The sequence below is a fragment of the Pan troglodytes genome, chromosome X (assembly GCF_028858775.2).
Source record: "Pan troglodytes isolate AG18354 chromosome X, NHGRI_mPanTro3-v2.0_pri, whole genome shotgun sequence".
Lineage (NCBI taxonomy): Eukaryota > Metazoa > Chordata > Mammalia > Primates > Hominidae > Pan > Pan troglodytes.
In genome coordinates this window covers 63235421-63262505 of record NC_072421.2, presented here as the reverse complement: position 1 = coordinate 63262505, position 27085 = coordinate 63235421, and the positions used below count along the sequence as shown (strand labels likewise).

Below are 27085 nucleotides of genomic sequence, written 5' to 3'. Positions count from 1 at the left end.
ACATTCAAACCATAGCACAACCCAATTTGAAAAATGGACAAAGTACTTGCATAGACATTTCTTCAAAGAAGATATAAAATATCAAATAAGCACATAAAAATATGCTCAACATTTTTAGTCATTAGGAAAATGCAAAACAAACCCACAATGAGCTACCACTTCACAACCATTAGGATGGCTATAACCCAAAAAGAGTGGCGTATTGGTGAGGATATAGAGAAATTGGAGCTTCTGTGAACTGTTGGTGGGAATATTAAATGGTACAGGCACTTTGGAAAACAGTATGACAATTCCTCAAAAAATTAAAAACCAAATTACCATGTGATCTGGAAATTTCAATCCTGGGTATATACTCAAAGTAATTGAAAGCAGGGTCTCAAAGAGATACTCATACACCCAAGTTCACAGCAGCATTGTTCAAAATAGCTGAAAGATAGAAGCAACCCAAGTGTCCATCAAAGGATGAATGAAATACACTAAATGTTGTGTAGACACACAATGGAATATTATTCAGCCTTACAAGGGAAGGAAATTTTGACACAAGCTACAACATGGATGAAGCTTGAGGACATTATGCTAAGTGAAATAAACCAGTCACAGAAATACTGATACTGGCCAGGCACAGTGACTCACACCTGTAATCCCCGCACTTTGGGAGGCCGAGGTGGGTGGATCACCTGAGGTCAAAAGTTTGAGATCAGCCTGGGCAACATGGTGAAATTCCGTCTCTACTAAAAATACAAAAATTAGCTGGGCATGGTGGCACACACCTGTAATCGCAGCTACTTGGGAGGCTGAGGCAGGAGAATCGCTTGAACCTGGGAGGCGGAGGTTGCAGTGAGCCAAGATTGTGCCACTGCACGCCAGCCTGGATGAGACAGCAAGACTCCAAAAAAAAAAAAAAAAAATAGAAAGAAAGAAAGGAAGGAAGGACGGAAGAAACTGTATGATTTAACTTGTATGAGGTACCTGAAGTAGTCAAATTCATTGAGACAGAAAGAAAAATTATGGTTTCCCTAGGGCTGGTGGAAGGGCAAAATGAGGAGTTGTTGTTTAATGGGTATAGAATTTCAATTTTGCAAGATGAAAAGAGTTCTGGAGATTGGTTATATAACAATGTGAATATGCTTAACACTACAGAATTGTAAATCTACAAATTATTAAAATGGTAAATTTTATGTTATGTGTATTTGTTTTTGAGGAGTCTCACTCTGTCACCCACACTGGAGTGCAGTGGCATGTTAAGTGTATTTTGCTACAGTTAAAAATAAACAAGTATTAAAAGCTTTAAAAAAGAATAGAAAGTAAATGTTGAAAAGTTGTGGGGAAATTCTAAGTTTCATACATTGTTAGTAATAATGCAAAATGGTGCAGATGCTATGGGAAGCAGTTTGGCAGTTCCTCAAAAAATTAAACATAGAATTACCATATGACCTAGCAATTCCACTCCTCGGTATACACCCAAAAGAATTTAAAACAGGTATTCAAACAGATACCTGTATGCCAATGTTCACTGCAGCATTATTCACAATAGCCAAAATATGGAAACAACTCATATGTCCATCAACAGATCAATGGATAAATAAAATACGGTATATACATACAATGGAATATTATTCATTTGTTAAAAGGAATGAAGTTCTTATATATGCTGTAATGTGAACGAGCCTTGAAAACATTGTTAATGAAATAAGCCAAAAACAAAAGGACAAATATTATATAAAGACACTTATATGAAATATTCAAAATGGGCAAATTCATACAGACAGAAAGTAGATTAGAAGTTACCAGGGACAGGAGGGAGGCAGGGAGTAGGAAGTTATTGCTTAATGGTTACAGAGTTTCCGTTTGGGTTGATGAAAACGTTTCAGAAATAGATAAGTGGTGATGGTTGCACAACACTGTGAATGTAAGTAAAGCCACTGACTTGAACACTTGAAAATGGTTAAGTTGGAAAATTCTGTGATATGTATTTTGCCACAGTTAAAAAAATACCAAAAAGGAAAAAATGGTAATCACAGGTACAATAAATATAATTCTTATGGCTATAATCTATTGTAACCATTTATGAAGTACCTACTCCATGCTAGGTCTAGGTACCGGGAAAATAGTAGTGAAGAACATTCTAGTGAGAGGAGACAGACAACATACACACAAATAAGTTGTCAGGAAATCTACTTTTTTTTTTTTAGGTGGAGTCTTGCTCTGTCACCCAGGCTGGAATGCAGTGGTGCGATCTCAGCTCATTGCAACCTCTGCCTCCCGGGTTCGAGTGATTCTCCTGCCTCAACCTCCCAAGTAGCTGGGACTACAGGCACATGCCACCACGCCCGGCTAATTTTTTGTATTTTTAGTAGAGATGGGGTTTCACCGTGTTAGCCAGGATGGTCTTGATCTCCTGACCTCATTATCCGCCCACCTTGGCCTCCCAAAGTGCTGGGATTACAGACATGAGCCACCGCGCCTGGCCAGGAAATCTACTCTTTATCCTTAATACTGTTATGGCCCTGGGACTATGTGGCTTCTGTTCTCCATGACCACTTGCTGAGCCCTGGCTTGGGTCAAGCCCTAGAGACTAGGTTGTAGAGCTACGTGCTTTATATGTGATCAAGTTCATAGCAATGGGCATTTCCTGTACAAGCAGTCTCTGCCCCTCCCTTTCCTCTGCTCTTTAAGAGGTCAATTTTGCCTTGTTCTGGGCAGGCCTGAGCCTTAAACTCAAGAGCTGCCTTGGAATAACGGAGCCCAGGGTAGGCATGGAAACCCTATATCCCCTTGCATTCTGGACACTTCACTGGCTTTTACTTCTCCTTGACTCAGTTCCTTGGGTGCATAGAGTGTTCTTGGCCTCTTCCCCTGGTTTTTGCCCAGGCCTGTCTGATTGGCTTTCCAACCATCTCTTCCCTTCCCTACTCCCCACCAACACCTTCAGGGACTTTGTATATATAGCTCCAGGGCTCTCATTGAGAGCCCTGGAGCTATAAATATAATAAAAAATAAAATATAAATGAATAAAAAATAATGAGCTAATACAAGCCCCAGTTAAGTTACCAATTGGCTTTTTGGTGTTAAGCAGGCAAAACCAAACCAAGAAGTCATTTATTCTTCAGTTTGGTAGACATTTAATGAGCTCTGTCTCAGGTGTTGGCAATTTCACTTCACAACCAGAATCATGGTAGTAACCATTTCTTGAGCACCTATTGTGAGCAGGACAATTCTCATTGATTAACTCACTGAATTTTTATACAACCCTGTATGTGGGTGGGGCTTATCCTTTTTCAGCAGAGAAGTTGAGGTTCAGAGAGACATGGCTGAGGTTACTGAGAATGCGTGGTACACTTAGACCATTCCAAAGCTCTTGTTTACTCCACACAGACAGCATGCCATGTACTCTGCCAACACCTCACCTCAATGTTCCCCATAACCCTCAGCACACACTGCATGCTTAGCCCCATTTTCCCCTTACATGTCTCACATATAAAATCTCCCCGATACACACTGCCTGCCTATATCCTGTGTTTCTTGCATTCCACACAAAAACTGAAATGCACATCCAGACTGACTTTACAAGGACACTGACACCCACAACTTTCCCTCCCCTGACACTTCGCATACACACACACACACACACCTCACATACACATATTCCTGCATGGGCCTTGCATAAATAAGCCCTACCTTCCACCTACCCACTCAGGTATGAACACATCTCCTAGAAATACACAGTCACAACTGTGTAACTGTGTTCTAGCAACAAAACTGGGTACAGAGGTTCTTCACTCACCCTGCCTCATGCTCCTCCCTTTCTCCTCCTCTCCCAGGCCTGCCCTGTCTCCATGCAAAACTGTCTTCATTTAACTCACACACAGTCTCATACCCACTGACAGGCTCTGCCCAGCCCATATCCAAAGATTGTAAATCCTTCCCACCCCCTTTCCTTGTTTGTCTGCCCCACACCGTGGCATTTGGAAGCAGTTCGCAGAGGTGACTACACAGACAGAGCTTTGTCCTGCACCTCAGGGAAGGGCAGTCTGGTAGGGCTATGCCCCTTTCCACCTGCCCTTGCACCCTGCCTCTCTTTCAGTGTTGAATACATTTCCTTGTATCTTTTTATTTCTTAATTTTCATTGAGACAGAGTCTTGGGCTCACTTGGGCAGATCACTTGGGCTCAAGTGATCCTCCTGCCTCAACCTCCTGAGTAGCAACAATTACAAGCATGTGTCACCATGCCCAGTGACTTTTCCTTATATTTGCCTTTATGGTGGGAGAGGTTGAGCCCCAGAACCATGTCCCCTGCCTCCTGTCTTTCAAACATTTGGCTCAGGATAGGGCAGAATTGGAAGTGAGGGCAGGGAATGGTCTGGAATAGCAAAGACCTCCTGGGTTCACATAAAGGCATGGAGACAGGACCTTACCCAAGAACCCAGGCTTAAGATTGACAATTGGGTACTTGTTCTGTAGCCACCACCACTGGTCTCCTTCCCGAAGTTAACTCTCAGTGCCTTATTCTATGATATCATGAATACAAGGGTGCCAGGGTCTTTCTTCACTGCTAAATGTGCCTTTGGGTGACTCCTTCCCTGACCCTGTGTCTCTATTTTCCCCATCTGTCAAAGGAAACCCAGTTATGAGGTCTACTCTATCACCATAAGGAATGGAGAGTACATCGGGGTTATATCAGGCTTGGTGTAGGCTGGGAGTTTTCTCCATAGCTTCATTTTCTCAAGATCTCCCTCTGGGTCAGGGGCCCTGCAGGGGTTCCTTTGTATCATTTTAGAGCCAGAACTGACTTGTCAAAAGCAGTATGTTATAGTGTGATGAGTAAGCTGGCAAGCTTTGTGGTCAAACTACATGCACTTGACTGCTTACTACTTAACCTAAGGCAAGTTGCTAAACCTCTCTCACCTCAATTTCTCTCTCTTAGAAATGGGGCTAGTGATATCTCTCTCACAGGGTTATTTCACGGATTAAATGAAAAGATGTATAAAATACCTGGTCCATTGAAAATACTCAATAGATGTTTGTTGAATAAATGAATAAACTAAGTAATACAGTTCTACTCAGGCTTAATATCACAGATCCAATAAATATCAAATATAATTCCTGCCACTCAGTGTGTGTCCCACTGGAATATAAGCTCCATGAAGGCAAGTCATTTATGTCTGTTTTGTACCTCAAGCTCCTAGAACAGTAACTTGCAAATACTGACTGTTTGATAAATAGTTTTGAATGAATGAATAAGCAAATGAATTAATACTATATTACAGCTACTGTGTTAGGCATATGGGACAGAATTCTACGATGGACAGTCCCTGTTCTCATGGAGGTTACAATCTAGTAATTAAATTGATGATCAGCCTGGGCGCAGTGGCTCATACCTGTAATCCTAGCACTTTGAGAGGCCAAGGCAGGAGAACTGCTTGAGTTCAGGAGTTTGAAACTAGCCTGGCCAACATGGCAAAACCTCGTCTACTAAAAATACAAAAATTAGCTGGGCATGGTGGCACATGCCTGTAGTCCCAGCTACCCAGGAAGCTGAGGCAGGAGAATAGCTTGAACCTGGAAGGTGGAGATTGCAGTGAGCTGAGATTGTACCACTGTACTCCGGTCTGGGGAACAGAGCAAGACTCTGTCTCAAAACATAAAAACAGGCCGGGTGTGGTGGCTCACACCTGTAATCCCAGTACTTTGGGAGGCTGAAGCGGGTGGATCACGAGGTCAGGAGATCAAGACCTGCCTGGCCAAGATGGTGAAACCCCATCTCTACTAAAAATACAAAAATTAGCCGGGCATGGTGGTGGGCGCCTGTAATCCCAGCTACTCGGGAGGCTGAGGCAGAGAATTGCTTGAACCCAGGAGGCGGAGGTTGCAGTGAGCCAAGATCGTGCCACTGCACTCCAGCCTGGTGACAGAGCGAGACTCTGTCTCAAAAAAAAAAACATAAAAACAAACAAAAAACAAAAAAAACCCTCGGTATGGTGGTGCATACTTGTAGACCCAGTCACTCAGGAAGCTGAGGTAGAAGGATCACTTGAGCCTGGGAGGTCAAGGCTGCAGTGAGCTGTGATCATGCCACTGCACTCCAGCGTGGGGGACACAGCAAGACCCTGTCTCAAAAATTGATTGATTAATCAATTAATGACATTAACGATTGAACCTAGGCTTAACGCTGTGAAGGAGAATGACGGGATGCTGTGAGAGTGACACACAGAAGGAATTTCTTAGTCTGGGATATGGAAAAGAGTCTCTCAGAGCCAGTGAATATCTGAGCTGATGCCTGAGGAAGGAGTGAATCAGGTGATTAGTAAGGAGAGGAGGTGGTGATGGGTTTGAGCTGTTCAAATACCAGAAAAATGATCAGAGTGGCTGAATCACGGTGAGAAAAGGAGTGAGTAGTAGGAGAAGGAGTTGGAAAAATTTGCAGAGACTAGATCATGTAGGCTCTTTTGGGCTATGGCAAAAAATTTGGCTTGTGGTCCTCATGTGATGGAAAGACACTGGAGAGTTTCATGCAGGTGATTAGCATGATCTATGTTTTACAAAGATTCTTCTGGATTTATTGTAAAGAATGGGTTGTAGGGGGCAAGGGTAGAAGCCAGGAGACCTGTAAGGAGGCTAGGGCAAGTCATCCAGTTGACAGATGATAGGGACTTGGACTGGATTGGTGGGAAGTAAATGAAGAGAGAGGTGGATGTGTTAGGGATATATTCTGAGTGTAGCAGGACTTGCCGATAGGCTGAATGGTTAGGGGCAATAAGAAAGAGGAGGCAAAGCTAACGCTTAGATTTCTGGCTTGCTACCTGGGTGGATGATGGTGCCATGTTTCTTTGGCAGGAAAGATTGTGTAGGAACAAGCTTTGGAGTGGCAATGTTCTGTTTTGGCTGTCTTTGATTTACCAGTGGTAAATGGAGAATTTACCAAATGGTAATTTACCAAACGGAAAGGTCAAACCAAATGGAGATGTCAAATTATCAAATGGTAATTTATCACATGGAGATGTCAAACATTAATCTGGAGCCCAGGACAGAGGCTGAGGCATCTTTAATAGGATTGTAAGTCCTGAGTGTGCTGGAGAAGCCATGGGCTAGGTGCGAACAGAGGAATGACATAAACTGACTTTTGTTTTTAACATGATCACTCTGAATGCTGGGTTGAGCATTGACTGTAGGGAGGTAAGTATGGAAGCAGGGAGACCAGGAAGGAGGCCACTTCAGTCATATAGGTGAAGTGTGATGATGGCTTAGACAAGGGTAGTGGTGGTGGAGGTGGGCAGAAGAGGTTAGGTTCAGGATAAATTTTGAAAAGAGCCAATGGACTTTGATAATAGATTGAATATGACAGGTGAAGGAGATGGAAGAGTTAGAGGTGATCCCCAGGTTCTGGGTTTGTCCAATTATGTTGATGGTGGAGCCATTCACTGAGGTAGAGACCACTAGAGAAGAGCAGGTTTGGGGGAAAGATGTTTAGTTCAATCCCTTTCTCTGCCCTTCTTGTTCCCTATGCTTATTTCTGATCTGCTGCCACCTTCAAAAGGAGCCTATTCATTCTACCTGAAATCCACTATCAGAGAATCCCTCCTTTATGTTGATGCATAGTGTTTCCTAACCTCTATTAACACCGCACACTTTCCCTGTGGGATGACATGGATTCCTGTGGCTTCAACTGCCATCTTTATGCTGATGATTTCAAATATTCTATCTCTAACCCTGCACTCTTCTCTGAGCTTGAAACCCACATGGCCAGCCATCTACTGGCTATCTCCCTCTGGACATGCCACGTGCTCCACAACCCTACCATGAACCAAACCAAAGCTGTCGTATTGCTCCCTGGACATCTGTCCTCTGCTCCAGTGCATGATATAGAGTAGTTGTTAAGACATTGGTTTCTAAAACCAGCCTGCCTTGGCTTATATCCTGGCTCTGCAACTTACTAGTCACTTCAACTTTCTGTGCCTCATTCCCTTACCTGCAAAATGGGAATGATGGTAATGGTACCTAAGCCTACTTCATAAAGTTGTTGTAAGAATCAAATGAATTAATCTATGTAAAGCACCTAAACCAGTTGCCTGGCACATAAGTAAGTACTTAATTACCTATTAATTTTACTATGATAATGGTGATGATGGTGATAGTGATAACAATGATCTCTCAAATATGTCCCCTTCTGTCTCTCTTGACTGTGACTACCACGTTGTTAATAATGATCTCTCAAATATGTTCCCTTCTGTACCTCTTGACTGTGACTACCATATTGTAGGCTCCCTTTTTGCCTGGATCACAAGAGCCTGCTAACATAACTGAATTTGAACATAATGGTAGATATGTCATGCACAGTGCTGGGCACTGTAATGACATAAAAGTTTATTAGATATGGCTCTTATTCTTCTGGAGTCTGAAGAAGCCCTATAACCTAGAACCATCCTGTCCAACATGGTAGCCATTAGCTTCAAGTGGCTATTAAATTTTAACTTTAGATTTATTAAAATAAATTATTATTAGAAATTAAATTCCTTAGTCACACTAATCACATTTCAAGTGCTCAGCTGCTTGAGGTCAGACTACTTAGATTCATAACCTGGATCTGTCATTTCCAGCTGCATGACCTTAGGCAAGTTACCTAACCTATCTGAGCCTGCCCTTTCATCTATTAAATGGATCTAATAATAGTACATACTACCCCTACTACCGACCTTACAGGGCTGCTGTTAAGATAAAATGAGTTAACATTTGTAAAGTGTTTTAGTTGTGGTTCTGGAATTCATTTTCTTTCTTTTGTTTTTTGAGATGGAGTTTTGCTCTTGTCACACTCTAGGCTGAAGTGCAGTGGCGTGATCTCAGCTTGCTGCAACCTACACCTCCCAACTTCAAGTGATTCTCCTGCCTCAGCCTCCTGAGTAGCTGGGATTACAGGCACCCACCATCTCGCCCAAATAATTTTTGTATTTTTAGTAGAGACGAGGTTTCACCATGTTCGCCAGGCTGGTCTAGAACTCCAGATGTCAGGTGATCCACCCACCTTGGCCTCCCAAAGTGCTGGGATTACAGGTGTGAGCCACTGCACCTGATCTGGAATTCACTTTCTGTGTAACCTTGAGCACGTTGTTTCCCCTCCCTGGCCTCAGTAGGGGTAATCAGACTCCTCTATATGGTCTCTAAGGTTCCTACCAGTTACAGTAGTCTTTAAAAGAAAGGAGCCTGTTTCAGATGGCATAAAGGAGCTGAGATAGAAATGAACATGACACATCTGAGGCATGGTAATTAGAACTGCCATTTATCAAGTGTTAACTCTGTATGGGGCACCATACATACATTATTTCATTTAATTCTCACAACAGCCCCGTGAGGTAGAATTTATCTTCATTTTGTCAATAAAGAAGCTAAAGCTAGACAAATAGCTGTTTGGAAAAGCAAAGCCACTGCCCACTGTCACACAGCCAATAGTGAATGGTAAGGTACCCACTCAAACCCAGGTCTGCCTGACACCAAGACAAAACTCAAAGCCACCCTGCCACACCATCTAGGAGGCTTGATGAGAGAGAGTGGAGCTGGAGAGTGGAGCTGGAGAGTGGAGCTGGAGAGCATTCCTCCATAATTATATTGGAGTCACTTCAATATAATTATGAAGGAAGCATGGGAGGGGAAAGACTGGAAACAGGGAGGCCCATTAAAAGACTGTTGCATACAGCTGGGAAATGATGGGTGTTCCTGAACTGGAGCAGCAGCCTTGGGGATGAAGAGATGGAAACAGATGGAGGACATCCTACTGTTACTCTGTCACTCTATCATTAATTCCCTGAGGGCAAGAACTCTTTTATCTTTGTATGTCACCCACTACCTGTGTTGTCTCCCCTGCCACACACAGACAGCACAACACAGTACTTTGCACACAAATCCACTGTTGGTTAAAATGGAATCAATTAGATTTAATTAACAAGATTTGGTAACTGATTAGATTGGAAGAGAATACAAGATGGCTTCCAAGTTTAGAACTTGGGTCTTTGGAAGAAGTTTGAAGTTGCTATCCATGGAGCTGTAGAACGCTTAGAGTAGGCCCTAACTGTCTTGCTTCCCTACCCTAAGATCTATTCTTGGCAGGGGCCCAGCTAGGGTAAAGCTGGCCTTCCCTCCCAAGCATCTGACATTCTGGGCTGGGAAGGAGGCTCTTTCTTCTTGGGCCTCCTTTCCACTTTCCCTGGCCTGGGCAATGAGTCCCTCTTCATAGTATTTGAATCAGAGGAAACAGATAGACTGAGGAAGTGAAGAAAAAACAGGCTGCCTGAGCTCTGAGAGCCAATGTAAACACTCAGTGGTTTCCTGTTGTTGCAGCCCAAAGTGTCCCATGACATCATTCCTGGCCTTTCCAGAACACACTGGTTCAGCCCAGCCTGTCAACCTGCCAGGGCTGAGTGGCAGTCACCTCCCTTCCCCACCAGGGTTAGATCTTCCAGAAATGGGGAACTTCTCCAAGCCAACCATTTCCCACCCGCCCAGCCAGCCACCGTGGCCTTTCTAGCCCTATAAGGCATTTAGAGGCTGTGGGCTGGACACGCTGTCCCACTTTCCAGAGGCCCAATGGCTTTTGGGTCAGAGAATGATTTCCCAAACCGGAAAAGTTATTCTACTTCTTTTAATGGAGATTTGGAGTCAGGGGAGAGGGAGGAAGGTGTGACACACAGCTTATGAGACAGGCCCCAACTGCTTCCTCCCCTCCTCACCCCACCCAAGGGCCCACAGGTTTATATTCTCAGTGTTGGTCACAGATTCCTAGGAGCAGAACTAGAAAGGCCCTCTGAATACCTTGTAGCCTAATCTTCACACAGTGCAGATGAGAGCACTGAGGCCCAGAGGGGTAAAGAGACTAGACCCAGTCACACGTTGGTCAGAGCAGTATAAGCCCTCCACTGCCAGAGGTCTGAACCTGAGCTATCACAAGGCAGGATGACATTGTTGCAAGAGTTCTTGACAGGAAATCCAGAAACCAGGATTCAAGTTCAAATTCCTCTGTGAGATCTTGAATAAATTTCTCCTTTTCTCTGGGTTTTGGCTTAGACAGCTATAATTCAATTTCAAGGCAATAAATACTTATTGAGAGCTTACTGTGCTTGGTAGAGCTGACGGCTCTTGAGAAAGAGAAGAAAGCATGATGAGAACACTCGCCATTTCACAGGCTGGAATGGAAATAAAATGAAAAATAAAATGAAAAAAATGGTCTAAATTCTGTAAGAGACCTTAAGCCTATGTGGACTCCATATCTCTGTCTCTGGGCAAAATCAAACCATAATCAGGGTTATGGGGTCCTTTAAGACTGCATTCCCCTCCCTATTACCTTCACAAGGCAGCAGAGAGTTCTTAATGGGCCAGAGTTTTGTTTGCAAAAAAGATTCCCAGTTCTGCTTCTCATTTAGCTGGGTAGATCTGCATAGAGAGGTGGCAAGGTCCTAAATTATTGTCTGGAAAATCAAGCCAAACACATTATGGTAATTCCTGTAGCCAGCAGTAATAGGATTTCAAGCTGTAGCTATGCCACAGAGCACAGGCAATTCGGAATAGCTCTTTTAGCCAATCAAATCCACCACAGCCTAGCTTAGCAAACACAATTTAGAAGCACGTTTGGGAGCAAAGATGCTTATTCCTGCACTTTAAGATGCATGAAGCAATGTGAAGTCATTCCTTTAGCCGATCAGTTTAACCACAGCATGGATTAGGTGAAACACGCACAGAGCAAGGTACAGACGCATTTAGACGCCTGGAGACGCACATCCATACACAGATGCATATGCAGGAGGTTGCTCACGCACATTGGGAGACACACAAACTCTCAGAGCAGCCAACAGAAATTTTTAAAAAGACACACACACTCCAATCATAAGCTAGGAAAAGACAGCTACCTGTCTGGAATTTTGGGTGGCTGCTTTTTGGCCCTCTGCTTATCTCTCTCCTTAGTCCCCCAACAATGGTCCAAATTCAGATCCTATGTTTTCTCTAAAGGAACCTTAGAAAGCCACCCCCAAAACCACTGCATCTATACCCACCCCCACTACACCACATCAGATTCTTATTACCTATCTGTCACCTGGACAACAGCAAAGATCTTCTGTCACGGCTCCCTGATGTCAGTATCTTTTCTCCAATCCATCCTCCATAGGGCTGCCTGCCAGAGGGAATCTTCATAGAACTCAACCCTGTTCTTACTGCATCCCTTCTCAAAAGCCTCCCTTTCCTCCTCACTGTCATCACAAGCCAACCCAGACACCTGTCATTCATGGGGTGACCAAAATCTGGGACCCCTTTTTCATGCCCTCTGCCCTCCAGAAGGCAGATGACACCTTGCTTAGCTGCCTATTCAAGTCCTCTTCAAGCACTCCTACCCCCTGTGCTATTCCCTTGAACTAGAACCACCCGGTTCTGCACCTATCAAAATCCTACCTACTTTGAATATTTTTTTTTAAGATGGAGTCTCGCTCTGTCGCCCACAATGGAGTGTCGTGGCGCTATCTCGGCTCACTGCAACCTCCGCCTTACAGGTTCAAGTGATTCTCCTGCCTCAGCCTACCGAGTAGTTGGGACTACAGGCACATGCCACTACGCCCAGCTAATTTTTGTATTTTTAGTAGAGATGAGGTTTCACCATGTTGGCCAGGATGGTCTCGATCTCTTGACCTCATGATCTGCCCGCCTCAGCCTCCCAAAGTGCTGGGATTATGGGCGTGAGCCACTGCACCCAGCCTTACTTTGAATTTTTTAAAGAATAAGTGCATCTTTGAAATTATTATTTTTTTTTTGAGACGGAGTTTTGCTCTTGTTTCCTAGGCTGTAATGCAATGGTGCAATCCCGGCTCACTGCAACCTCTGCCTCCCAGGTTCAAGTGATTCTTCTGCCTCAGCCTTCCCAGTAGCTGGGACTACAGGCTCGTGTTACCATCCCCAGTTAATTTTTTTTTTTTTTATTTTTAGTAGACACAGTTTTCACCATGTTGGCTAGGCTGGTCTCGAATTCCTGACCTCAGGTAATCCACCCTCCTCGGCCTCCCAAAGTGCCGGGATTACTGGCGTGAGCCAGCACGCCCGGCCGCAACTAAAATTTTGGTTGTTGTTTTCATCCTTCAAGCCCTGACCCACAAGTCACCTCCTCCATGAAGTCTGCCTCTAATCTCCCAAAAGTGCTGTGTAATAGAACCAAACTTACCCTAGTCAGCCTTAATAGGCATGCATGTATGTTGTATGTCTTCGTCCTCAGAGGAAAGCTGATGGGGGAAGAGGGCAAAACTCCCTGATGCCAGTGCCTCTTCTGCAGCAGACAATGTGCTGGCACTCTTCCTGTGTTATTACATTGCCCGCAGTCCCTCAAAGACAGACTGACAAACCTCAAGACCTCTAGACTCCCAGGCCAGTCTGTTTTGAACTACTCTATCCTAGTCTTGGGTTTGAGTCCTGGCACTTCCACCAGCTTGCTGTGTGACTATGAACAAAGCTCAATTGCTCTCTGGCCTCGATTTTTTCAAGGGTTCTTTCACTTCTAGATCCTATTCAAGACGTAGGATTTTATGCAACTTCTCTCATGCGGCTGCCTGGGACTAGGTATGTCCACTATCATATTATCATATTCATTCATATTTTTTCTCTCTCTCTGTCTTTCCTTGTTTCTGTCTCTTTTCCCCTGTTTTTCTCTCCTCTCTCCTCTTCCCTTCTCTGTTTCTTTCTCTCTTCTGTTTCTCTCTCTGTGTTTCTTTCTTTTTTTTCCTGTCTCTATCTGTTTCTGTCTGTCTCTAATTCCTGCTCTCTATTTTTATCTCTCCTCCATTTTTTCCTCTTTAGTCTTTCCCTCTTCCCCCCGACCCCACCTCTTTCTTTCTTTTCTCTGTCTCTTTGCCTCTTCCTTTATGCCTCTCTCTTCTCCTTCTCTGATTCTGTCTCTGTTTCATGAACTTCAACCTCAGAATCTGGCTAAATAACTTCCAATTCAAAATAGTTCTGGTGCTTCCTGAGTGTTGCTGGTAAGGAGAGGTAGAAATGGGGTCCCTCTGAGGTTTTCAGAAAGCTCAAGTTCCCTGCTCCTTGGGAAGGGTACCTCACAAAGTTAAGGAGGAAGACAGCAGGATGAAAGGTCTCATAACAGGCCCAGCGGGCTCCTACCCTCCAGCCTTTTACCCAAAGAAAGAACACTGCCCACAGATTACAAAGTGTCTTCATCTCCTAAATGATCTGAGCCAGAAGTTCTTAGAAACCATATTCCTACTGTCTTCTGACCCCATCCCACAAAATCATTTTGCAGATGTGAAAACTGAAGCCCATGCATAGGAAAGGACTAGCTCACTATTACACAGTGAAGTGACAGAACTGGAACTAGAATGTTAGTGTTCTGACTCCTAATCAACCTCTGAAAAGGTTATAAAATTGATTCAATGTCACCAGCCAAAAAGCACTATTGGACTGGGCATGGTGGCTCACACCTGTAATCCCAACACTTTGGGAGGCCGAGGTAGGAAGATCGCTTGAGCCTAGGAGTTTAAGACCAGCCTAGGCCACATAGCAAAACCCCATCTCTACAAAAAATATTAAAAATTAGCTGGGCATGGTGTTGCATGCCTGTGGTCCCAGCTACTAGGGAGGGCGAGGTGGGAGAATCACCAGAGCTCAGGAGGTTGAGGCTGCAGTGAACTGTGATCACACCACTGGACTCCAGCTTGGGCTATAGGGCCAGACCCTGTCTCAAAAATAATAAAACAAGGCTGGGCCAAGGTGGCTCACATCTGTAATCCCAGTGCTTTGGGAGGCCGAGGTGGGAGGATCACTGGAGTCCTGGAGTTTGAGACCAGGCTGGGCAACATAGTGGGATGCTGTCTAAAAAAAAAAAAAAAGAAGAAAGAAAAGAAAAGCCAAGCATGGTGGTCCTAGCTACTCAGAAGAGGCTAAAGTGAGAGGATCACTTGAGCCCAGGAGGTTGAGGCTTCAGTGAGCTGTGATCAAGTTCTGCACTGTAGCCTGGGGAACAGAATGAGACTCTGTCTCAAATAAATGTATAAGAAATAAATAAAATAAAGCACTGTTGGGGTTATTTTTCTAGTAGAAGAAGAGAAAGCTGAGGATTGAAATGGGCAGAGTGGTGACTTAATCAATATCCAGATTGTGAACACTTAAAGGCAGGGTCTCTGTCACCTTTGTCTCCAATGAAAGCCCAGTACAGTATATGGCCCCAGCTCAGTGATTAATAAATGAGGGAGGGAGCTGTCATCAGGCATTTGAGGGACACTGATGTCTCCTCTGGGACTCTGGGTATTTATGCAGACACTCCAGAAAGCTGGAAATCAGAGGACTGGGGATTTAGTCTCAATCAGTCCAACACCAGTTCAGGTCCCCCCTCATTCCCCCCACCCCTCCATAAATGAGTTTCTTCTTTATAAAAGAAGAGGTAATGGTATCTGCCTCATCTGGCTCCCTGGAGCTTGAGGAAGCTGAAATAAAAAAAAAAGAAAAAGAAAAAGAAAAATAGGAAAGAGCTTTGACAAAAACAAGACACTACTCTGCAAATGTGATGGCTGGATGCTGTGGTGATGTCCCAGCTAGCAATTATGTTCTCAGCGGCAACTGTGGGCAATGAGTGAGTCATCTTCTCACTCTCAAAGCCAGAGGCCTTGAAAGGGGAGAAATGAGGTGAGTCTTTTCTTAAGAGTTTTTAGGAGGGGACCAGAGCAGACTCCCTCCCTCCCAACACACACACGTACACACTATGCCCCAGATTCCAGCCTCCTGGGGATTCATTCATAGTCAGCTTAAGCAAGGACTGCATCCCTACCTCTGTTATTTAATTCCAAGACACTGGGGTCCCTAAGTTATTGAGGTTTCTTGGAGACTAGAAGTCAGAGTCCCCAATTTCCATTCAGTCCCAGTTCTACAGCCAGCCTTGGGCTCCGGTTCTGATTTTCACTAATTTACTCTGTGGCTTCAGGTAAATTAGATTCCCTCTCTGAACTCTTTTCATCTATAAAGAAAAAAAAAAAACCAACAGGATGAACTAGATGCCTAACATTATGTTTCTGAATCTGGACTGGGATTCAGAAGACCTGGGTTTGAGTCCTAGCTCCATCACAACGACTGTACAACCTTAGTCAACTTCTTTCCGGGGCCTCAGTTTTCACAACTATAAAATGAGGCATTTGGGTTAGATGCTTGGCCGTGTGTTTCAAAAGTTCTGAACTGGCATTCAGGAAACGTGGATTCTAGCCCTAACTGCCACAGAGTGAATCACTGTCTGAGTTTAGACTGGTCTCATCTCTTCTCTGGGCCTGTTTCTCTATCTTTATCATGAGGATATTCAAATATAAGTTATCTAAACACACCCTCTGATTCTGACAGCCTGTGGTTCTAGAATTTTACAAGCACTGAAAAGGAAGTGAAGAAGAGGCCACACCCAAGAGTAATTTCTCATAAACTGGCAAGTGGTTGCCCTCTATGGGTCTGACCTGGAAGTGCAGGCCCAACTAGACCACTTGCTGTAGCAACCGCTAAAGAACTGAGGCCAGAGGGGGGCGCAAGAGATCACTGAGTACTTCACTAGATTGGGCCAGAATCAGGCTGAGGTAGGCCTACAGACCTCCCAGTCCCTCACAATGAGAGACATCCAGATAAGAAGTGTGTGCTGGGAGACTTGACCTTCTCTCCTAGTGACTAGAAACAAGAGGCTTTCCAGGGCTGTGCAGAGAGCATGGCCAGTAGGGTCTCTGCCATGGGCAAAGTGAGTAAATGTCAGGGGTGTGGATGAATGGGGGTGGAGGGTGACTGTGCTATGAGAGTGGGTATGGGAACAAGTTAGTTCCATGGCTGAGAAGTTTTCACATGAGGGGCAAAGACATGGCAAGAACTGCTCAAATTAAAGTGCTTTTCAGCATCCCCATCTACTCCCTTCCCTCCTCAAAGAAGATAAAATTTATGCCTGGGCAGAAAAAAGGAGTGACCTTAGTGTGAGAGTGAGAACCTAATCATGAGAAAGACTAGGGAGTGCTTGATATTCAGGGAAGGCCCTACTGTCTAGAGGATTTGTGGTCTCAGTCCTGAGGTATCACTAAATTTGAGGGGCTTCTTGGACTCAGTATTGCAGGGCATTATATGCTGGAGGTGTAGGGTGGGTTCAGATATAGGGTTATGTTACAGAAACAAGTGCATACTAAGGCTTTCATGCTGTCATTCTATAATGTTTAATTATATAAGTAGTTCTAGGCAGGCCATGAAACACTGGGCTCCCCTCCCTCATCTCTCTTTCTTGGTTAAAAAGTCTGATCATCCAACTCAGATGCAAGGGAAACAACAAGGCAGCCAGTGTTTCTTGTTGTGTGACAGGGATGGTTGCAGCCCTACTTCTCTCCTGATTCACTGTAGAAACCAGGTCAAGTTTTCAGCCTCTCTCTGGATCTCAGTTTCCCCACCTGAAACAGGAGTGAGCTGGACTTGATGAGGTTCCAGGTTTCTCCCAGCCCTGACATTCTATCTGGTTATTTTTATAATGTTCTGTGGTATTCTATGCTTCTCTGCCCCTACCCAAGTAGGGGCCACCAATTCCCAAAGGTCCTTTCAACCCTAATATCCAAGCCTACTCATTCAAGCTTCCAAGGCTTTCCATTACATCCTAGTCCCACCCCCACCACTTCATCCCACCACCATCCCCTCATTCCACTACCACCATTCCTGCTGCCTAGAACACGGTACAGTCTTCTCTACTTTTGTTTGGAAATTCTAACAACCCACCTCTGATGCTAATGAGTTGACAAAGATTGATCCAGTATTGCTCTGAGGTGACAGAACTCCCAGTTCTGCCACTACTCGCCTTTGTGCCCTTAGGGAAATTCCCCCGCTTCTCTAAACTTCATTTTTTCCCAACTCTAAATTAAGGGCGGTGGACTAGAATGGTCTCTGAAAGTTGCAAATTGCTCCAACACCTTTCACTTCTAGGCAATGAGAAGGTCGAGATTGTCTTTGATGTTTTGCCATAATTCTGATCCTCTCTCAGTGTTCCTTAAACGGAAACCTCTCTGCCTACAACCTCCCACCTGATAAGTACCCACAGTTTCCACCAGCAGCTCCTAGACCTGTCTCCTTCCCTTCCTCAACCTGGTCCCAACACAAACAAAAAGTTTTTCTCTCCCAATCAAGGTGTCTGTGAGTGATAATAGTTTATTGTGAGGAACAGACTCAATGAAGATAACAAACTGCTTTTTACCCTACCAAATAATTTGCCTGCCGGGCGCAGTGGCTCATGCCTGTAATCCCAGCACTTTGGGAGGCTGAGGCGGGTGGATCACCTGAGGTCAGGAGTCCAAGACCAGCTTGCGCAACATGGTGAAACCCTGTCTCTACTAAAAATACAAAAATTAGCCGGGAGTGGTGGCATGCGCCTGTAATCCGAGCTACTCAGAAGGCTGAGGCAGGAGAGTCGCTTGAACCTGGGAGGCAGAGGTTGCAGTGAGCTGAGATCATGCCATTGCACTCCAGCCTGGGTGACAGAGCAAGACTCCCTCTCAAAAAAATAATAAAATAAAATAATTTGTCTATAAGGTCTTGTCATTAGTTTATTGCACCACCCCACAACTGCTGATTCCCACAAGCCTTTCCCAGAAAAACCACAAACAGACCCTGGGACGGAGACTTTGAAGGATATTTTGAAGGATATTTTATTTAAAAGTTTTTTAAACAGAATTATTCTCACAGCTTCAGCAACAGCAAGGACTCAATTCAACCTCCCAGTCCAGACTAGTTGCTTGGGGTACTTCTCAGACAACCCAGTGGCTTGATTTGAAGTCATACCTGAGATGGTCCCTTCTCTTCCTCCTGGAAGCCATTTCCAAAAGATGTGTATGGTGGGAAGCACCACAGGAAAAGGAGGGAGGAAAAAACATGCAGGTAGTTAAAAAAAAAAAAAAAGTAGAAGAGGTGGGAAGGTAGCAGCGGGGATTGGGGTAGCCCCATTGTCGGTACTAAAAAGTGTTTGGAAAAAATAATAAAGAATTAATAAACAAGCAAAATCAAAATTGGTCTTGGTTTGAGATGGAGTCCCTCTCTGTCTCCCAGGCTAGAGTGCAGTGACGTGATCTAGGCTCATTGCAACCTCCTTCTCCTGGGTTCAAGCGATTCTCCTGCCTCTGCCTCCTGAGTAGCTGGGATTACAGGCGTGCACCATCATACCTGGCTAATTTTTGTATTTTCAGTAGAGACGAGGTTTCACCATATTGGACAGGCTGGTCTCGAACTCCTGAGCTCAAGTGATCCGCCCACCTTGGCCTCCTAAAGTGCTGGGATTACAAGTGTGAGCCACCGCACCCAGCCTCAAAATTGTTTTTTTAATCTGGAAGAGGAAATTGCTTGCTGATTGTTGCCAAAAATCCCAGTTTCTTCATTCCTGTCCATGTGATGTGCAATGATAACATTTCATATCTATAGGTGATTACATACTGTTATCATGGCTGAAGTATTGTGACTAATATTGACTAATACATTGTGATTAATGATGGCTAATACTATATCTAAAATATTATGAAAAAGTCACAGAGATGAGGACGAGTGGGCAAAGATAAAATGGGATGAAGAGAGACCAGGCACAGTGGCTCACACCTATAATCCCAGCACTTTGGAAGGCCGAGGTGGGCAGATCACGAGGTCAGGAGTTCGAGACCAGCCTGGCCAACATGGTGAAATCACATCTCTACTAAAAACACAAAAATTAGTTGGGTGTGGTGGCACGTGCCTGTAGTCCCAGCTACTCGAGAGGCTGAGGCAAGAGAATTGCTTGAACATAGGAGGCAGAGGTTGCAGTGAGCCAAGATGGCGCCACTGAACTCCAGCCTGGAAACAGAGCGAGACTCCATCAAAAAAAAAAAAAAAAAAAAAAAAAGGATGAAGAGGATATCATGCAGTTAGAGTACTTTGGTTCAGACCTGACTGACCCGCATCTGCTTGGAGTCTCTGAGGACCTTCAAAGGCCTTCTTACAGCTCTAAGGAGCATTTGTCCCAGGAGCAGTAGGGGGAGCAATGCTACAATCTGGCTATGCTTGGGCACTGAAGGTACCAATTGTCATCAATAGCCATAACCCGTTGCTGTCAGGTACTCACAGACAATTAACTATCAATACCCACAGACAATCACCATTAATACTCATAGGCAATGGATGTTGATAATCCTATGGCTACCATCACTCAGAAGTCTCTCATCTGGACCCTAGTCTAGATGGCAAGGGCAGGGATGAGGGGATGGAAGGGGAGAACTAGTTGAGAGGGAGATATAACGCTAATCCAGGAAGAACTACTTTCTATCCTTTCTGGTCACTCCGGGGTTAAGAAAAAGGCCTGGGGTAGGGCAAGGGAAAGCTGAAGCCTAGCTAGCCTTGCCCCAGGCCCCTTCCTTCAGGGTGTCCCCTTGATAATAGGGAAAAGTATGACCTGCAGGTAATGGTTAGCTGATCCTGACTAGCAGGAATTGCCATGATCTGGGGCTCCTTCTTATCTGTAACCAGAAACTGGCAAAAGGAAAGAAGGGAAAGTGGGGTCCATCCCTCTGGATCAATAGGCCTATTTACAGGGTCCTACTGGGCCTTAGTTTCTGGCGAGCCGGGGCCACAGCATAATAGCACTGGAAGTGGACCAGGAGCACAGGAACCAACAAGATACCAGTGCACATGCCTGCAGTGGCTGTGACAGCAGCAGTGAGCTGGCCCAGAGCAGACAGGGGATAGACATCTCCCTAGCCGACAGTGGTGAGAGTTATGATAGTCCACCAGAGACATGTAAAGATGTCTCCCAAGTGGGGCTCACTTTGACCTGAGATACACATGCCTAAGAGCTCCCCATAGAGGAAGAGCAAGCCAAAGGATAAGATATCAGCCACCCAAATCAGGAGAAAGGCACACACCTCTTTCCAGGAAGAATGGAGGGTATGAACAAGGACTCTCATGGCCAAGGACTTTTCAAGGAAGCCCAGGAGACGAACCAGCTTGAGGACATAGAAAGAATGAATGGCCCCAAGGATTAGGCTAAGATAGAGTTGCCATACAGCCTTGTCACCTACTACCAGTTCCACCAATGCAGGCAACAAACAGAAGATATCAGCTAGATTGAGAGGGCTACACAGGAAGCACACCTTATTCGGGCAGGAAATGGTCCAGGCAAAGAGGTCAGTTCCAAACCAAAGGGGACAGAGCAGCTCCAGGTATAGCAGATGTGGGGCACAGTGGTAAACAAAACCGTTGTTCTGCTGCTACTGCTGCTGCTGGTTTTCCCCCACCCCCATCCCATGTTCCATAGTAGTGAAGTTGCCAGAGAAGTAATCCAGCTGGACTTCCGTCTGCTGGAAGAAGATGCCCAGGGTACACATGGCAAAGAGTGTGGAGATCAGGGAAAGGCACTAGAGAAAAAGATGCTTGTCAGAAATCCCATTTGCCAGCATCCCCACCTCTCTAACTATACTTCCACCCTTGGCTTCCCTTTTTGAGGGATGCCCTCAAATTGTGCCAGAAGTCTATAGATTCGAGTCCCAAGCACCATGCCAAGTGTGTAGCCATTGTGGCATTTTGGGAGCGTCCTTCGGGGGTAGGAGTGTCTAGCATGGTGCCACACACTGTTAATGAGTTACCCTGGCCCCTAAGGAAGACTGAGGTTGGTCAAGAAGCACCCAGAGCCACGGTTTCCAAGTATTTTGCAGTCCCTGGCCTTCTGTGTGGTTCAGCAGAAGGCATTCACGCATGCAGGCATTCTCACAGGCCTCCCAGGACAGAAAGTCCTGGGTATGGGTCTCCTTGCCACTTAGCTTGAGCCAGCAGCAAGGTGCCAGGGGTGCTTCCGCCAGGCCCCAATAAGCCAACTCCTCCTCTAGGACATCCCAACAAATGTTGGCAGGGCAGTGCAGCTGCTGAATATGGTAGTAGCCCAGCAGGTAGCCAAAGAGCTCAGGATTACAGTCAAAGAAAAACTCTTGGCCGGCCCTGGTGGCTCACACCTGTAGTCAGGAGTTCCAGACCAGCCTGACCAACATGGTGAAACCTCTAAATACAAAAAATTAGCTGGGCAGGGCAGTGTACACCTGTAATCCCAGCTACTTGGGAGGCTGAGGCAGGAGAATCGCTTGAACCCAGGAGGCAGAGGTTGCATTGAGTCGAGATTGTGCCATTGCACTCCAGTCTGGGCAACAAGAGCGAAATTCCATCTCAGAAAAAAAAAAAAGAAAGAAAGAAAGAAAGAAAAGAAAAGCTCTTGGACCAGTGGGCCCTGAGCAGCTGGGGTGCCAGGTGGGGATGGCTCAGTCGGCTTGTAGAGGCGGGTACCTGGAAAGGCCCTCATGGTGCTGATGTAGATCAGGTGGCGTATGCCACCAACATCCAGGATCAGTTTATTATCCAAGCCCTCCATGGAAAACTGTGAGCCTGCTTCTAGGCTGGCTGGGATCTACTGGCAAGAGGAGGGATGACAGGGGTTAGGACATGACCCTCTTGCCTTCCTCTCCCTTCCCAGGTTTGGCCAGGGCAGAAAGGGGGCTGAGAGCCACAGAAGTGATGTGACAGCCAAGGCACCCAGGCAGGGAGCTGGAGTGCCTTTTCCTCCTGGGTCTTCGGGAATCAGGAGGACAGTGAGCTCTCAAGTGTGGTCACAGTGACTGGCCAGTCTCTCCTGGGCCCAGCGATTCCAGGAGAAAAACCAGCCTAGCCTAGAAACAGATGTCTTTCAGGGGCTCTTGGGAGGCACCTGGTGGCTCTGAGAGAATAGTTGTGCCACTGTATACAGCAGGGAAAGTTACAGACAGGCAACTGCAGACTAAATGGCCAAGATAGGAATGGGGTGTCTCTTAATCTTCTGTCATCACTTTGAAAACTTGGGACTGGGGTGGGGTGGGGTGGGGAAAGAAGTAAATGGAAGAGCCACCAAGGGAGGCTAAGTGCAGGGGATAGAGAGTGGAGTGAAAATGGGAGTGACAGGGAAGCTGTAGGGCCTTAGAGATCCCCAGGCCTCCACAGGGAGTAGGAGGTACCTGACTGGAGAAACTGGCTTGGGGGTCAGTAGATCTGACAGTGGTGGTTATTGACTCCAACTCCCCTGGCACCTGGTCCTGGGCACTCCTCAGCAGCAGCACCAGCAGCATCGGCACTAGCAGCCTCTGTGAGTCTCTCCACTGGGCACCCTAAAATTGCTTTGGGCTTAATGAGTCCCTTGCCTGAGAATAGAAAGGAATAAGAACAGAGTGGGGAGTTGGGAGAGGAGAGAGAAAGAGAGAGGGAGAGAGGGCAAGAGGAACACAGAAAAGCAAATGGTTGGGGGGTGGGGGTCAAAACACCTACACTGATCAACATTTCAGTGTCCCCTACCCCCTGAGAAGAGTTTGCCTAAACCTCCCATGTTTGTCCCTGAGGGCAAAAAAAGAGGGCACAGGCTGGCACTCCCTGTCCAGGAACCTCTCCCAACCCCCAGCCAGCCCCTGTTCACTCACTTGGTTGTTTTGCATGGTCCACGAACACTGGCAGTTAAGGGACTGATGGCTGGTTGAGCGGCGGGGCTGGAGGTGGCTGACGGGTGGTGTGGCCAGCCTTGCTGCTGCCCCCGGAGCTCATGGTTGCCCCTGCATGGAGAGATCTCAGGCCCCAAGGCCAGGGTGTGCTCAGGGAAGAGATAGCCAAGAGCTAAGGTTTTCCGGGCGCCTCTTCTTCCTGCTGTGGCCAGATGAGTAAGGGCAACAACTCAACCCAGGGCTATATGTGCCCCCGCCTGCTTGTTTAGGGAGGCAGTCCTGGCCCCCAGCCAGCAGGACCCTGGCCAACTTTGCTTCTCCTCCTTCCTCCTCCCGCCGCCACCCGCCGCCCTTAGTTCCAGCCTGCAGCAGAGGGAAAGGAGGAGGCAGCAGTTGGAGGAAAAACAGTAAGTTAGGTGGTCAGGCTCCAGCCAAGAAGACATCTCACAAGACCAGTTAATATTTAGAACAACTTTCTCCCCCATCACCCAGCCCCACTCTAATTCCCCACCCTTCCCCCAGCTATGCTACAGTCCTCCTATCGGAAGCCTGCAGAGGAGGAAGGGGCATGGGGGGAGAAGCAAAACAAGGACCAGGAGACAGTCCGGGAGGCCAGATGTGTTCCTGACTGTATCCAGCTGTTTCTGCCCACTCATTTTTATTTTCTTTTCTCTAGAGGCCCTCATGCCAAGGCAGGGGATAGAGATTGGAGAAGGGGAGGGGTAGAGGAACAAGAGAGAATCCTGCTTGCCTGTGGCCTGTGCCAGAACTGGCATATACCCCAGCCCTTTTGAGACAAGCCATAGCCCCTCCTTCCACCCTTCCCCGACTCCTGCCTCCAGGACCCATCCCTGAGGATTGGGCCAGTCTCCTATTTTGCTAATGAGAGTTTGCTAATGGATCACCCAGATGAATCTAAATTCCAAGGTAGCCCCCACCCCTTGGCGCAGCCTCCATGCCTCTCTCCCTTCACCAGACCAGAAATTTCTATGAGGAATAAAAATTCCTACCACAATCCAACAACCTCCCTAACTCTTCCTTTTCAGCCTGTTCCTCCCTCAGAGCCAGGGCTGAGCAGAATTGAGAGTTTCAAGACATGCGAGCAGGCTCCTGGCTCCTCTTCTCTCTTCATTACTGACTTGCTGTAAGGCTGGTGCAGCGGATGGTTTCCTCAGTGGACTTCATGGCTAGAATGAGAGCGGAGGGGAGTGGTGACAAACACAAAGGTATACAGGGACCCCTGAGTTCAGCTCTACGGAGCTGGATTCTTAACAAAAAATGGCAAATAAGAACTTGGGCACTTGGAGATTTTCAAAGTGGGGAGGGTAGAAGCATCAGCTCCCTCTCTCTGCCCGCCCCCTTTCCCTTCCCCTTACCTGTGCTTCTCCTCAACCACTCCAGCGCATTTGCTTCTTGCTTCCCTAAACCTGCCAGTCTCTTTCATGCATGGTGCTTTTCTTCGGGACACTGCTCTATCCCCTCCAACTGTATATCAACTACTTCTTCCATATCCATCTCTAATGTCTCACCACTTTGTGGGAGCCTTCCTTGATGCCTTTCCTCCAAGACAGGGTCCTGTCCTCTGCATTCTCATAACCTGCTTTGGTTTTTTTTTCCTAGAGTACTTTTCATACTCCTCCCTCCGGCCATGCTCCTGGCATTGAGTGGGCACTCATCGGCTATTGAACAAATACAAGTTATAACCTCTTACGGTTACCAGATCTCTCACTCTTCAGAATACAGTCTTCTGCTTTCCTTAAGACTGACCTAAATCCCACCTGCTTTATTATCCTAACTAGATTGATGCCAGCTCCCATAATGCCTCAGCCTTTTCCTATTTGCCGCGGGCTGGTGAGGTCTAACTGGAAACAAACTGGTGACTAGTCCTGCAAATGCAGCCACGGCAGAGGAAATTGGCCAGGTTTCCTGGAACGACTCTTCCATCCTTGAAGCAGGACCTCTTCTTGTTCCTCATAGGTCAGATCTTTAAAGCTTCTACCAAGATGCCAAAAGGAATTGCAAAAATAAAAATTAAAATTGCCTGTAATCCGAGCACTGTGGGAGGCCAAGGCAGGTGGATCGCTTGAGCTCAGGAGTTCGAGACCAGCCTGGCCAACATGGTGAAACCCCATCTCTACTAAAAATACAAAAATTAGCTGGGCATGATGGTGGGCGCCTGTAACCCCAGCTACTAGGGAGGCTGAGGCAAGAGAATCGCTTGAACTTGGGAGGCAGAGTTGTAGTGAGCCAAGATTGTGCCACTGCACTCCTGCCTGGGTGACAGAACGAAACTGTGTCTCAAAAGATAAAATAAGGCCGGAAGCGGTGGCTCACACCTGTAATCCTAGCACTTTGGGAGGCTGAGGCGGGCAGATTGCCTGAGCTCAGGAGTTCGAAACCAGCCTGGGCAACATGGTGAAACCCCGTCTCTACTAAAAACACATAAAAATTAGCCAGGTGTGGCAGCGTGTGCCTCTAGTCCCAGCTACTCGGGAGGCTGAGGCAGGAGAATTGCTTGAACCCGGGAAGCGGAGGTTGCTCGACAGAGCGAGACTCCGTCTCCAAAAATAAATAAAATAATAATAATAAAAAAAACAAAAATAGAAAATTAAAAAATAAAAATTGGCAAATGAGACCTAGTTAAAGAGTTTCTGTACAGAAAAATAAACTATCAACAAAGTAAACACAATCTACAGAATGGGAGAAAATACTGGCAAACTCTGCATCCAACAAAGGTCTAATATCCACAATCTATAAGAAACTTAAATTAACAAGCAAAAAACTACAACCCCATTAAAAAGTGAGCAAAGGACATGAACAGTTTTCTTTCTTTTTTTGTTTGTTTGTTTTGTTTTGTTTTGTTTTTGAGATGGAGTTTCACTCTTGTTGCCCAGGCTGGAGTGCAGTGGTGCGATCTCAGCTCACTGCAACCTCTGCCACCCGGGTTCAAGGTATTCTCCTGCCTCAGCCTCCGAAGTAGCTGGGACTACAGGCACCTGCCACCACGCCTGACTAATTTTTTGTATTTTTAGTAGAGACGAGGTTTCACTATGTTGGCCACATTGTTGGTCTCGAACTCCTGACCTCGTGAACCGCCCGCCTCAGCCTCCCAAAGTGCTAGGATTACAGGCATTAGCCACCGCGTCCGACCGACACTTTTCAAAAGAAGACACGCATGCAGCCAACAAGCATATGAAAAAACGTTCAACATCACTTATCATTAGAGAAATGCAAATCAAAACCACAGTGAGATACTATCTCACACCAGTCACAATGGCTAGCATTAAAAAGCCAAAAAATAACAGATGCTGGCAAGGCTGTGGAGAAAAGGGAATGTGAATACACTGCTGGTGGGAATGTAAATTAGTTCAGCCACTGTGGAAAGCAGTGTAGGACCAGGCATGGTGGCTCACTCCTGTAATCCCAGCACTTTGGGAGGCTGAGGCGGGAGGATCACTTGCGACAAGGAGTTTGAGACCAGTCTGGGCAACATAGCAAAACCCTGTCTCTACAAAATAAAAAAAATAATAACATTAGCCAGGCATGGTGGCACACACCTGTAATCCTAGCAATTTGGGAGGCTGAAGTGGGAGGATCACTTGAGCCC

At 46.0% G+C, this 27085-nt stretch overlaps 1 long non-coding RNA gene across 1 annotated transcript in view; it reads right to left on the bottom strand.

Moving 5' to 3' along the window:
* LOC134809336 (uncharacterized) overlaps positions 1–23815 on the bottom strand; it is a 37624-nt gene extending 13809 nt beyond the window's left edge. Inside the window, exons 1-2 of the long non-coding RNA XR_010154795.1 lie at positions 23461–23815; positions 11099–11169 (exon numbers count right to left, since the gene is read on the bottom strand). This is a non-coding gene — a long non-coding RNA (uncharacterized LOC134809336). The remainder of the gene's footprint in view (positions 1–11098; positions 11170–23460) is intronic.
* Positions 23816–27085: the final 3270 nt, after the last annotated feature.